Raw genomic sequence first — 12,598 nt, 5'->3', positions numbered from 1 at the left:
AAAAATGCAGGAAGCTTAAGTACTTTTAGCTCAGGAAAAAATACTTGCACTTTGTGTTAGACTGAATTTCTCCAGAGTGCTCGGAAGTAATTAATTGGCAGTTCACTTTTGAGATGCCCCAGAGCCTGCATGGGAATAGCAAAATACCAAATCCTTTGTAGAAATAGTAAAAAATAAAGCTGTGCAGAGCCTTCAAGTCTTTTGTGTTGGTAGATATTGGTGGAGGAGACCTGTCAGTCATTAGTGAAAATATTTTGCTTTGGAAGAAACCAGTTCAAAGTGTTCATACAATACAGAATGCAGAAGAAAGAAAGAGCATCAATAATGTTATATCTATAGGCAGGTCTGCTTTCTCTCCCTTGAATGAAAATGTGCATGTCAGATAACACCCCTAATTTATGTGTAACTTACTAGCTTTGGCTTTGTTCCTAACACAACCTCTATGGTCTGTTCATCTGAATTCAAAAATCAGAGAGAAACTATAGCTCTCCTTTCATCCGTGCATGTCATTATGATGAATTCCCTCAATTAAAGAGAAGGACGATAACTTGAATGATCTGTTACAATGATCTATTGCCAGTCAGGTGTCCTGTTCCTATTCTTTTCCTGGTATCCCTATTTTATGTGTCTTGCTCTGTTTTGTTTTAGGTTGTTCTACTGCATCCACATCCCTGGAATCTATGGGGTAAATTATCCTTCTAAAACTGTGTGTGTGTGAGTGCATTATAGTAGGAAAAATCCTACTACTAGCTAACAAAAAAATAAATGTACACACCATCATTTCTGATATGATGTGGGGGCTTCATGTAAGGAAAGCTTAGCACAAACATTAAAGGATTCAACTAACAGGATTTACAATATGTAAAAAGCTAAACTATGTAACAATTGCTGGAGTTTATCTGCAATATCCAATCGCATAACCCAATAAGGGGAGTTCATGACTGTCTTCAGCTATTCATGAAAAGTTTAAACCCACATTTTGTTATTTTGTTGCTGAAAAAATTATATGAGCAACTGAGAACAGAGATCTAGAATGGAATTGCATTAACCAGAGCATCTGTATGTTTTAAATTAGAATGTGAATGAGGATGGGCAGGTGAAATTCACCCCTGTGCAGAGGACCAACACAAGACCTATCCACCATGTAAGTCCCAAGTGTTTAAGTTCTCAAAATAGCACATAAGCAGGCTTTGAGGAGTGCATAGGCCCTGGACTGGCCCTCTGCATAAGGATGATTTTTGTCTTTGATGTTTAAGAGGAGGGAAGCTGTTTCAAGTGAAAGAAACAGCATGAAGATGCCCCAAAGATGTGAATGAAGAGATAAATGGAGAACTAAAGAAAAATGATTGGACAAAACATGAAGGGTTGTAAGAGGAGATGAGAGCAAACAAGTTAGTGTGGGTTCTGCTGTGTAGAGCAGTCAGTGTATAGTTACTAAACCAAGAGATAACCAAGATGTTGGGAAGAAGGGGACGAATGGATTTAAGTGCTGTATGGATGTCAGGATTCGACAGGAGCCTGAGTATGAGTGGGAGAAGAGAGGGTTTTAGAGGAAAAATCAGAACTTCAGCTCTTGACATGTTGAGTTGAGTTTGAGAGCACACTGGGTTACCCAGGGGATGACAGAGATGTGTGATAGAAGATGGGGGAGAGGAGGATTTTTGAGTCATTTGCTCACTGAAACTGTCGGAGTGGATAATGTTTTCTGGCAATGTGTAGAGAAAAAAACCCAGGACAGGACCCTAGGCATGTCCGCAGGGAGAATAAGTGGCCCTCAAGTGTCCCTCAAGGAATAGTGGTTGAAATTAAAATAATTTACAAATTTGCCCTATGCCTAATTTATGTTATTGTGCCACTTGCTGCATTTCCCACAGTTGGTAGGGAGTTCTATGATAACATTATTGAAATCTTTGCAATTGCTGTTTGCAAGTAGTGACAAATCTATGTGGTTTAACCAAGAGACATTTCAGTGGTGACTTGGTCATGGTCTACCAGTCCCTACATGGGGAACTGATCTCTGATAGTCAGCTCTTTAACCAAAACAGGCATCATGCAATCCAACGGTTGGAAGCTGAAGCAAAACAAATTAAGCCTAGAAATAAGCAACACATTTTTGACAGGGAGGGTAATTAATCACTCGAACAACTTATCTAGGGACACGGTGACCTCGCTATCATTTGACATTTTAAAGTCAAGATATTTCTAAAAAATATGCCGTACTTCAACTAGAAGTTATGGGTTTGAAGCAGAAATTACTGTGTGAGATTTTTTTCCTTGTGTTATGCAGGAGGACAGGCTAAATTATCACAATGGTCCCTTCTGGCCTTAAAATCTATGAATGGCTCTATGAGGAGAACCAAGAGATCAGAGTCATATAAGCCCAGGGAAGATATGGTCTTGAGGAGAAAGGAGTGAAGCTAGGTTTCAAAGGCAGCAAAGAGAATAATTTTGATGCACATGTTATTTATTTATTAGTGCATATACCTGTCTGAGTTTCAATAAGTATCCAGATTTAAAGGGGTCCAGAATGGAGGTTTTGAGGTGCTGGCAGATAAGATGGATCAATCTGGATAACTGCAGGCTCAGAAAATGTTCAACAGAATGGATATTTAGCTACAGTTTATTTTTATTAAAAATCAGTGGAGAGATTTGGGACTGCAGAGGCCTTGATCACAGCAAAATAAAGGAGCCACAGAGATCATAGGGTGAACAGACCAAAACAATGTACCCCAGAGAAGTGACTTCCCCCTGGTAAGCAAGCTGCCGTGATGTTAACAAAAATACTGGCCTTTTACAAAAGAGAGGAAATGGATGAAATGATCGTATCAGTCAACTGATGATCCTTAACAATGCTAGTTACCCTAAACAGAGGAATAAATTAAAGAGAGGATGTGATTGTGAATGACTGACTAGGGTCAGTAACAGAATCAGCAGGAACAACCTCCAAGATAGCATCTCTGAAACAATAATAGTTTAGCAATCAGAATAAACAAGACAACTGAATACACAGATGTAAATTGTAATGGGCATTTGAAGCTTAAGTAAAAGAAAATGACAGGTTTCAGAGTAGCAACCATGTTAGTCTGTATTCACAAAAAGAAAAGGAGTACTTGTGGCACCTTAGAGACTAACAAATTTATTTGAGCATAAGCTTTCGTGAGCTACAGCTCACTTCATCGGATGGCACGAAAGCTTATGCTCAAACAAATTTGTTAGTCTCTAAGGTGCCACAAGTCCTCCTTTTCTTTTTAAAAGAAAATGCTGGCTGAATATGAAAAGCAAAAGATGACATTGTCCAGCTACTGCTTTGTAAGCATAATAGGACTTGTATGAGGATTGAAAGACTGATGAGGAAACCATTTGGGTCCAACATGAACCTGTTCCACTCAGGGATGAGGTTATTAAGGGCGAGGAAGCAGTCTTGGGGAAGTAGTCAAGGGTTTACGAAGATGATTCTGCTGCTGACCCCAGCTTTAGGGCCAGAAGATAGAGTTCCATGAGCAGGAACTCCCTTCTCCTGTCAGTTGTGAAGGAATCAGTCAGGTTCCTGGTGGTTCCAGCCTCTCTCTCTCTTTCTCAGAACCAGGAGAGTGAGAGACTGGCTGGGACCACCCAATACATTGGGAATGTATTTTTTTTTTCATTTAAGGTTTTTACACCGTGCCCATCCCCATGGTACCTGGGCACCTAACAAATTGTTAGGAATTAGCACCTAGCAGAGGGTGATTTATGTCCATCAATCTCTGAACTCCGGCTCTAGCATATTCTCACTGCACCACTTTTCCACTGTACTTCACAGGGAGGGTGTGTTGCAGTTTTAAACTGGAGCTCAGCATGATGAAAAAGGGTTGTTTAAACCCTGCCCTTTCCACAGACAGAGAAAGAAAGGGAAGGAGGCAAGCTGTGCTCATGGCATCTCCTTGAGGGTGAAGAGCAAATAAATCCATTTTCTGCATTTTATTTACGCCTTTGTTTGATTTTTTTTTTTTTGGAGGTGGGGCAGGATTAAATAGACATGCCAGGTCCAAACACCTTTGTCTACAAGCACCAAAGGCCTTCCCTTTTATTGTTGTTGCCAGAGTCAGCAAATAATAATGTTGATGATGATGAGACCCAATAAATACATTAAAACTTGATAAAACTTTAGAAGCAGAACAGTGGTTAAAATGCTTTTTAAAACAAAACATTACAGTCTGAAATTTCTACTTATAGTTCTCAATACCTTCATGTTAAAATGCAACATCATGTGACCGAGGTAAAAGAAAAAGCTAGCTGATTATGTGTGGTGCGATTTTTTAATGGGAGGTGACTTCAGAAGGAGCAAAGTGAGGCCAATGGTGGTGAGCAACTTTGAAAACTCCTGACCAGTAATAACCAAGTAGGCAATAGGACAGGCCAGATCCTCAGCTGGTATAAATTAAGGAGCTATGCCCATTAACACCAGCTGAGGATCTGGCTCTGTGCCTAAACAAATAACAATGTCATAGCTTCAATTGTTTATACTGCACCAGCACATTGTTTGATAAAGCCTTATTTTTCCAGAGACAAGGCAGGTGAGGTAATATCTTTTATTGAACCGACTTCTGTTGGTGAGAGAGACAAGCTTTTGAGTCAAAGAGCTGTTCTTCAGGACTGGGAAAAGTACTCTCAGCATCACAGCTAAATGCAAAGAGGAACAGATTGTTTAGCATAGGTAGTTAGCACATATTCTAAGGGACTATTCAAGACAAGGGGACCGTTAACACCTCTGCTGCCATAGGACAAAAAGGGCAGTTAGTGGGTTACAGACTGATATAATAAGCCATAAATTCAGTATCCCTGTTCAGTCCATGATTTTTAGTGTCTCGCAGAGTGATGAATTTAAGCTCCCAGGCTCATCTATTGTTAGTATTGTGCACATTACCTTTGAGGATGAGGTCTGATAGGTCAGATTTAGAGTGCATTTAAAAAGGATGTTTTTTAGGGAGGACTTTATACTGTCAGTCCCTTGCTCAGTGCACTAAATTGTTAATGTAAGAGATATGGTAAGGGTTAAGTAAACACATGAAGTCAGCTTTACCACTGATAACTCAAATCCTAAAAAGAACATCCGTGATAAATTCTAGATAGAGCTGGGGAAACTAGTGGTAGGAACACAGGAATAAATAAGGCATTTAGGCAGACCTACTTCACGCAAAGGGAGATTAAAATTATAAAATAAATTATTGGGGAAAGCGGTTGGAGTAAAGAGTGGAATGGGCTCAAGAGGTTTATTTTATGGAGTAAGATATTGAGGGGTATAGTGAACAAGCAGGAAAATGGACTGAAAAGGACACAGTCAGGTCTCAATTTAAGTTCTGCAGAAACAAGCCTTTCCATAACCTAATTCCACTAAAAATTGTTTGTTATCCTGTAAAGGAAATGGAAGCAACTTCCTAGAAAAAGCAAATAAACAACCTCCTAAAATGTTTGCAAAAGAAAGCCTCAAAACAAACATATATACACACGAGTGACTTTATGCATATGAATATATCCATTTTACTGTCTTTACTGGGACTACTGAAGTGTGTAAGGGTTTGGAGGATTGTAACATAAAATTGATTTGTGCTGGTATGATAGAAATTGGAATTGGAATTGGAATTGGAATTGAAACTAACCAGAAAGTGACTATAAACAATAATGAAATTAACTGGTCTATTTTTATTGCCCAATCAGCCAAATACAAACAAATAAACAAAAAGCATAATTAGTGAAAGGTGAACCTTCGCACAGATTTTTGGAACTGAGTGCACAAAAATACTTACACATAATTTGCATGCATAGTAACCATGAGGGTACATGCAAATCAGGAGATGGGCAAAAATGACCTGTTCTATGAGCATAGTAATTGCACTTCCATTTCTGCATATCTGTAAAAATCTGTGCCTTGATTTTCAGTTGTAATAATTTAAAGTGCAATTAGTAACAGAGATAATTATATCTGTTTGCTTTTTAAAATGTGATTTTTACCTTAACATTGTCCCCTGAATATAAGCGAAACTAGAGACAAGCATGTTGCACTAAATAGCATTTCCCTGCTTGAAGAATTTTTATATTCTTATGAAATGATTCATATAAAATATTCTGAGCTAAAATTTATTCTAAAACACTTACAAACAACTTCCATTTAATTCAGTATGGCCCAATATGTGCATTACAAATGTACAATACTTGCATTATTCAATCACTGTTGGCCCAATAACATTGATAGCTGTGATGTACTCATGAAAATAAACTAAATTACTGAAATGGCTGTTGAGTAAAACAATTACATGTATGGTGGCATCTTCATCTTTTAGTGTGAGTTGGGACACCTTCATTAAAATTTTACTCCCTTTAAATTGACAGAACTCTCTTTAGTTGTGAGAGGAGACTTTTTGTGTTTATTTTCTCTACTTTAAGACAGACTGTAATTTTAGAAGTAACGGAGGCAGAATGTAAAGTTTATCTGTCAAAAGAGCCCCAAAAATATCCACCTACGTTCATGTGGTTTTATTCAGTGTGTGTCACGCTTGCCCAGACGACTGTATTTAACAAAATGCCATTTGTGTATGCGCATTTGTTGCAGCAAAACTCTCAGTCATGCAAACTGGAAAAGTGTTCCTGTCAAGTGAAGGCATGTATGTATTGTTCAAGACAGTATCATTTGGTTCAATGATGGATTCCAGTTGGCCGGTGAAGCTTTACACAAAATACAGCATACTGAGAGACTGAGGGCTAAAATTTTCGAAATGCAGGTCATAATTAAAATTGTAACCTCTAGTTCATAAATCTATTCAGTTGCTGCAAGCTTCAGTGATTGGACAGATAGAATTTCAAATTGAAAGGTATTGTGGTCAAAACAAATAAAAGGCTTGGATTATATATACTTAATCTGTGAAGACAGCCAACTGAGACAAGCTGTATGTCTCATTTGCCACTGCATGTTAAAACAGAATTATTATTGATTTTTAATAAATTCCAAGTGTTGTCTTCATTCCAAATAAATAGGTCCTGAGTTTTTATAACTGCAGAAGGCCAACTCCTCAGCTCTTCTTAAATCTCGATTGTATCACTCCAGAAGAGCAAAGGGGATCTAATAACCACAGGCTGAATTCACTGCAAAGGCCTCTGTAAAGTCACTTTTCAGAGTAGCAGCCGTGTTCGTCTGTATCCGCAAAAAGAAGAGGAGGACTTGTGGCACCTTAGAGACGAACAAATTTATTTGAGCATAAGCTTTCGTGAGCTACAGTTCACTTCATCGGATGCAGCTCACCAATTATAGCATGCTGTGGTGATATAAATGCACAGGCCTTGGAGAGTTACCAGCTCAGGACCTTTAGCTCGCAGGGATAAAGTCAAATCTGAACACATTCTAGAATGATGCCTGGCGCCAAGGCAACAGGCCTTTTTGTAGTTAGTGGTTCAGCAACTCTAGGTTTCTCGGCTTATGTCAAAGTACAGGCCTCTATGAGGTCACTTGTTCCTCAGATGTAGCATACTGGGTTGATATCAAAGAATGGGCTGTTTTTAGGTCACTGGCTCAGCACATACGACATGCTGGGTTGGTAATAGGCAAAGCACTGGCACAGAGTTCCTGCCACAGGACTTCCAGTCTCCTGGCTGAAGCCAAGTGGGACTTTGTCAGGATACTAGCTCGGTACCTCCATCTTCCTAGGATGATGTCTGGACACAGGCCTCAGGTCTCTGGCACAGCACCTCTACCTTGCTGGGGTAACATCAAATGTCAGGCCTCTGTGAGGATACTGGCTCTTGTCAAAGTACGGGTCTTTGTAAGGTTGGCGAGATCAGCACCTCTGGCTCTCTGGGCTAACGTTAAGCCTCGGGCTTTTTGTGAGGTCTCTAGTCCAGACCTTTGTGAGGTTACTGGCTCATCAGCTTTGGCTTGTTGGATTGAAGTTAAAGTGTAACCCACATGCTTTATTCTGCACTGTTTTATTTTTTCAGTGAAAGCCAGAGAAACAATGTGGAGAAAAAAGGCTTGTGCAGTAAAAAGAAAAGGAGGACTTGTGGCATCTTAGAGACTAACAAATTTATTTGAGCCTAAGCTTTCATGAGTGACAGCTCACTTCATCGGATGCATTCAGTGGAAAATACAGTGGAGATTTATATACATAGAGAACATGAAACAATGGGTGTTACCATACATACTGTGAGGAGAGTGATCAGGTAAGGTGAGCTATTACCAGCAGGAGAGTGGGGGGCGAAAAAAACACAGACTAACACAGCTGCTACTCTGAAACTTGTGCAGTAAAGTTGACTGATGACTCCCATCTTTTTCCTGAAGAAATTGAACCTGGCCTGCCCTCAGAGAATGTGATTGTAATGCGGCTCTGTTGTTTGGAAATTGGACAGGAAACTATGAGAGAGCAGGAAGGAGGAAACAGACTGGGGGGAGTGTAGGGAATGTGGGAAAACAGAAGGAAGGCTGAGGGAGGTGTGAAACTAAATAAAACATATCAATCAAACTGACCTGCAACCAACTGAGACAGTCAATAAGCTTTCTCAGCTTTCATACATGAGTGGCAAAACATGAAAGGGCCTAGGATTTCCTGAGGAACTGAGTACATTCAATCTATATTTTGAGGGCCAGTGAACATCCAGCATGTTCTAGAGTCTCTTCTTTGACTGAATGCTTTGGATAAGCACAAGGACAGCAGGACTACCTTGGGATTTATGGAAGATGGAGTACTTTGGGGGTGAATGCCACATCAGTTCGAAAGACCACCTTGTCCAAATGAAACACACAGTACTGATTCTATTGAGAGGTTTCTTTATTCTGAGACTTGCCTGGTCAGATGTAATAAAGGCATGACAGGAGCGCTGACAGTATAGTTGTCCTTTTGCTGCCAGTTTCATTAATTTGGCTTTTGAGAAGACTATTTCCCTAAAGGCGAGTATGAGTGCATGACTAATGGTATGCATCACACAGGTGACTGAGAAGAGGGATAAAGCCAAGAAGATTTTATAGAATATTACATGGAAAAATCTATAACACATTTAATTTAGACATTTCCAGTCCAAAAGGATTGGCTTGATTGTCCTCTCAGTTATACCAGTGTCACTTGGGAGTTTATAGAATTATAGTGATATAAAACTGGTGTGAATGGAGAATCAAGCCTACTATTTTCAAATTGTAACAGCTGCTATTGAAAAACTGTTCATTCTAGTGGTAAAGGTACCTTCCTTTTTACTAGAAATGTAATGGGTTACATTCCTGCTTGCCAGAAATGGAAAGGGGAATTTGACCCACTGTATTCACATCATGGATTTAGTTATAAGCTTCTGACAATTTTTTCACAAATATCTTTAGTCCTCTCAATGACACATGGATCACAACATTTCAACACTTAATTAGTTTATCACCCCAAAACACTACAGTGTGCATTTGACAACAATATTGAAGTTCTTCATTTGCTGCAGGAAAAAAGTTACACACAGCATAAAACAGCCATCTGTTTTAACTTTTAAGTCACATACTGTTTCATTTGCCCTCAGGAAACAACTGTGAAACCTTTTAGGGCCATAAGTTACTTTTTGCCATGTTGCCAAAAAAAAAAAAACCGCAGCACTGGATCCAAAACATTTCACGTGATATTAAAACCCACCATTTTAGGTACCGAAATGTTCAAAGTCAAGAAGACACAATTAGGACTGAGTTAGTGCCTTCTCCTGGACTTCTTAAATGCACACATGGGTAGTAATCAAAGTAGATCAAATTACGAAGGTCAGCTTCTCATTTCTGATGGATGGGTGTCATGATTGGTGTTGCCATTGTGTAGTGAAGAGATAAGATAATACCAACTGGTCACTGCTTTCCCCTCTTATAAGTGTGACCTACATAAATTAACTTCCGAAGTGTTTATAAAAGGGGTAAAATCTATTTGTTTCCTTAGATGGACACTTTGGTGTACAGTAAATTTGATGGCCATATATTGCGAAATTCTAGTTTATCACAGCTGAATAATATGGCAATGTAAGTCATACTTATCAGCCTCTCTATATAAAGGTCAGAGTGCCAGTTCAGCTAACAAGCTCAGGAAACTCCACCAAAGACAGGTAGCCTGAATAGATCCACAGTTTAAATAAAATCACCCAAAGATTTTCAAAATTAATCCAACAAGGCAAGGGTAATGTCGAGACAAACAATTCCATAGCTTCATAGTTGGCTGCATCCTCCAAACTTCAGGGTGTGCTTGTTGTTCTTGTTATACTGTCATTTCAACAAAGAACCATTTTATGTCTATATAGGGTCAAAACTTGTGGCTTTATCCTTATATAGTCATTTCAATGGAAAGTGCTATTTAGTAGTGTGATCAGGACAGCTGGTGTTTTCCTTACATGGACACTTTGCTGTACAGTAAGGTTGATGCCCATATCTGAACAAGCCCATTATAGGTCATCACAGGTGAGTGACCTGGTTGTTTTTTGTCACAGTTATCAGTCCCTCTATATAAAGGCCAGAGCTGCCAGCTCAACTCACAAGCTAAGGAAATCCCACCAGACAGGTTGGCCACATCACTAAAGAGGTGGTGCTCCCGCTGCGGAGATCTTGAAAGCCAAAATCTTCTCCGGAAATGGCAAGATACAGACGCAGCAGGAGCAGAAGCAGGAGCCGTCGCATAAGGCGACGAAGGGGAGGCCGCGGGGGTCGACGTGGAAGGAGGAGAAGGAGACGATATGGCCGAAGGAGGAGAGGTCGTAGAGGTCGAACTCGAAGGAGGAGGAGGAGGAGAAGGAGGAGTTTTTAATTTCCTGATTTCTCCCATTCTCCTGTGCAAGTCATCGACCCACCACTCTGCACCATCTGCTATGGCAAAAAGAAACAGCCCTTCAGTGACAACACCCCACGATGACTTCCCAAGATGCAAGGAGCCTACTACCATTTGAACAATACCACCTGTCAATAAACTTTGAAATTTCATTTTGCAGTCTCATTGGGTCTTTGCATAGGTTTGGAAATATTGGGTGTATTTATGACAGCTTACAATTTCTTCCTAGCCGTCTCAGTCAGAGGTTGGTTAGTTCCTGGAAGGATCAGGATTCTTACATCCTTTTTACTACCTTCTATCTAAAGCAATATGTTTCCCAAACAATGGGTTGTGACCCACCAGTGGGTTGTGGGAAGTTTCTCCATGGCTAACGGTCCTGGTGTGGAGGGAAGGCCATAGGAGTGGGGGTTGAAAAGCAAACTCACCCCACAGCAGCAGCTCCTCTTCTGCAGGGCTGGGCCCGTCTCCACATTCCAGTCATTTGGAATTGGTCCATGAGGTCACAGCACACAGTTTTCCCCCAGCTGCCCCTCGGTGCTGATGGAAGGACAGCAAGACAAATCTGAGACAGTGGCAGTGTGACCTGGAGCATAGGGTTGCAGCACCCACTCACTCAAATTTTGCCTGGCCACCCCTCCATCATGGAGCGTGTGTGTTTATTTCTGGTTGAGACTGTGCCATGAAGACAAGATTCTAGGCAACTACCAATTTCCATTCCAGTGATCAGTTCCTTTTTTCAACATCATACTGAGGTCTAAACTAGTTACCCCACGTTGGGTGAAATACCTTTTGTGTTAGAAAATTAACATCTATAAATTAGGGGTACCTACACTCAGGTAACGGAGTGAAACCACTGTCTGAACAGCGTGAGATCAGAATCAGGTCCATGGACTTGTGTTACTCCTCATTTAAACCAGCGTGAGATTAGATTTTTGCCAAATCCCTGCTGAAAACAGACAGGCACCAAACCTCCACTTTGAAACCTTTCCTTATGGTGATAAGGGTGTGATGCACCTGATAAGGAAGAAACTACCATTTCCATTATCCTTTTTCTCACGGTACATCCCCTTCCCCCAGCCAGGGAGAAGGAAAGACCCAAGCCAGGACCCGAACTCTTGGGGGGAGGGGGGAAACACCTGTGGCTTGGAAACCAGGAGCATCAGAGAAGCTGGATCATGGAGAAATCCCCAGGGAACTGTGTCTAGGGCAGGCATCATCAGAAGCTGGGGAACTGCATATGGAATAGGGTGTGGCTGAAGGAGATTGCAGATGGGAGTTGGTCTGGGCGTGTGGAAACAGCAGCGACGGAGGAGGAAACCTTTGCAGTCAGGCGCCAGTGAGAGACACCACTAACTGCAAACCTGTAAACTCCTGTTTGCTTGGAATAAGAGACTGGACTGGACTATACAGCAGTGACCAACTCCGAAGAACCTTAATCCTCTATTAGATTGCCACTTCTTCCACCCCACTCCCAATCAGGGGCCCAAATAAGAACTGCTATTGTTTCTCCAGAGTTGTAACTGTTTAAACCACAATACTTGGGGTATTTGCAACCCTTCCCTTTTTTGTCAGCTCTAGAAAAATACCTCTTCACTTTAGCCATGCATTAAAGCTGTTAGGGGAACCAACTAGGGCTAATGTCTTACAAGGCCTAGCAGCTGAAATGTCTTCAGTGTTTGTCTCTGAGTTGTGGTACACCTCTCAGGCTTGTCAACACAGGAACACTCAGGAAAGTTAATCTGAATTAACTATAAGTATTAATTTAAAGAGGATTAGTTAAATTGCATTAAAGCCCTGTGTGGATCCTC

The sequence above is a fragment of the Natator depressus genome, chromosome 4 (genome assembly GCF_965152275.1).
Source record: "Natator depressus isolate rNatDep1 chromosome 4, rNatDep2.hap1, whole genome shotgun sequence".
Lineage (NCBI taxonomy): Eukaryota > Metazoa > Chordata > Testudines > Cheloniidae > Natator > Natator depressus.
This window is presented reverse-complemented; position numbering follows the sequence as displayed.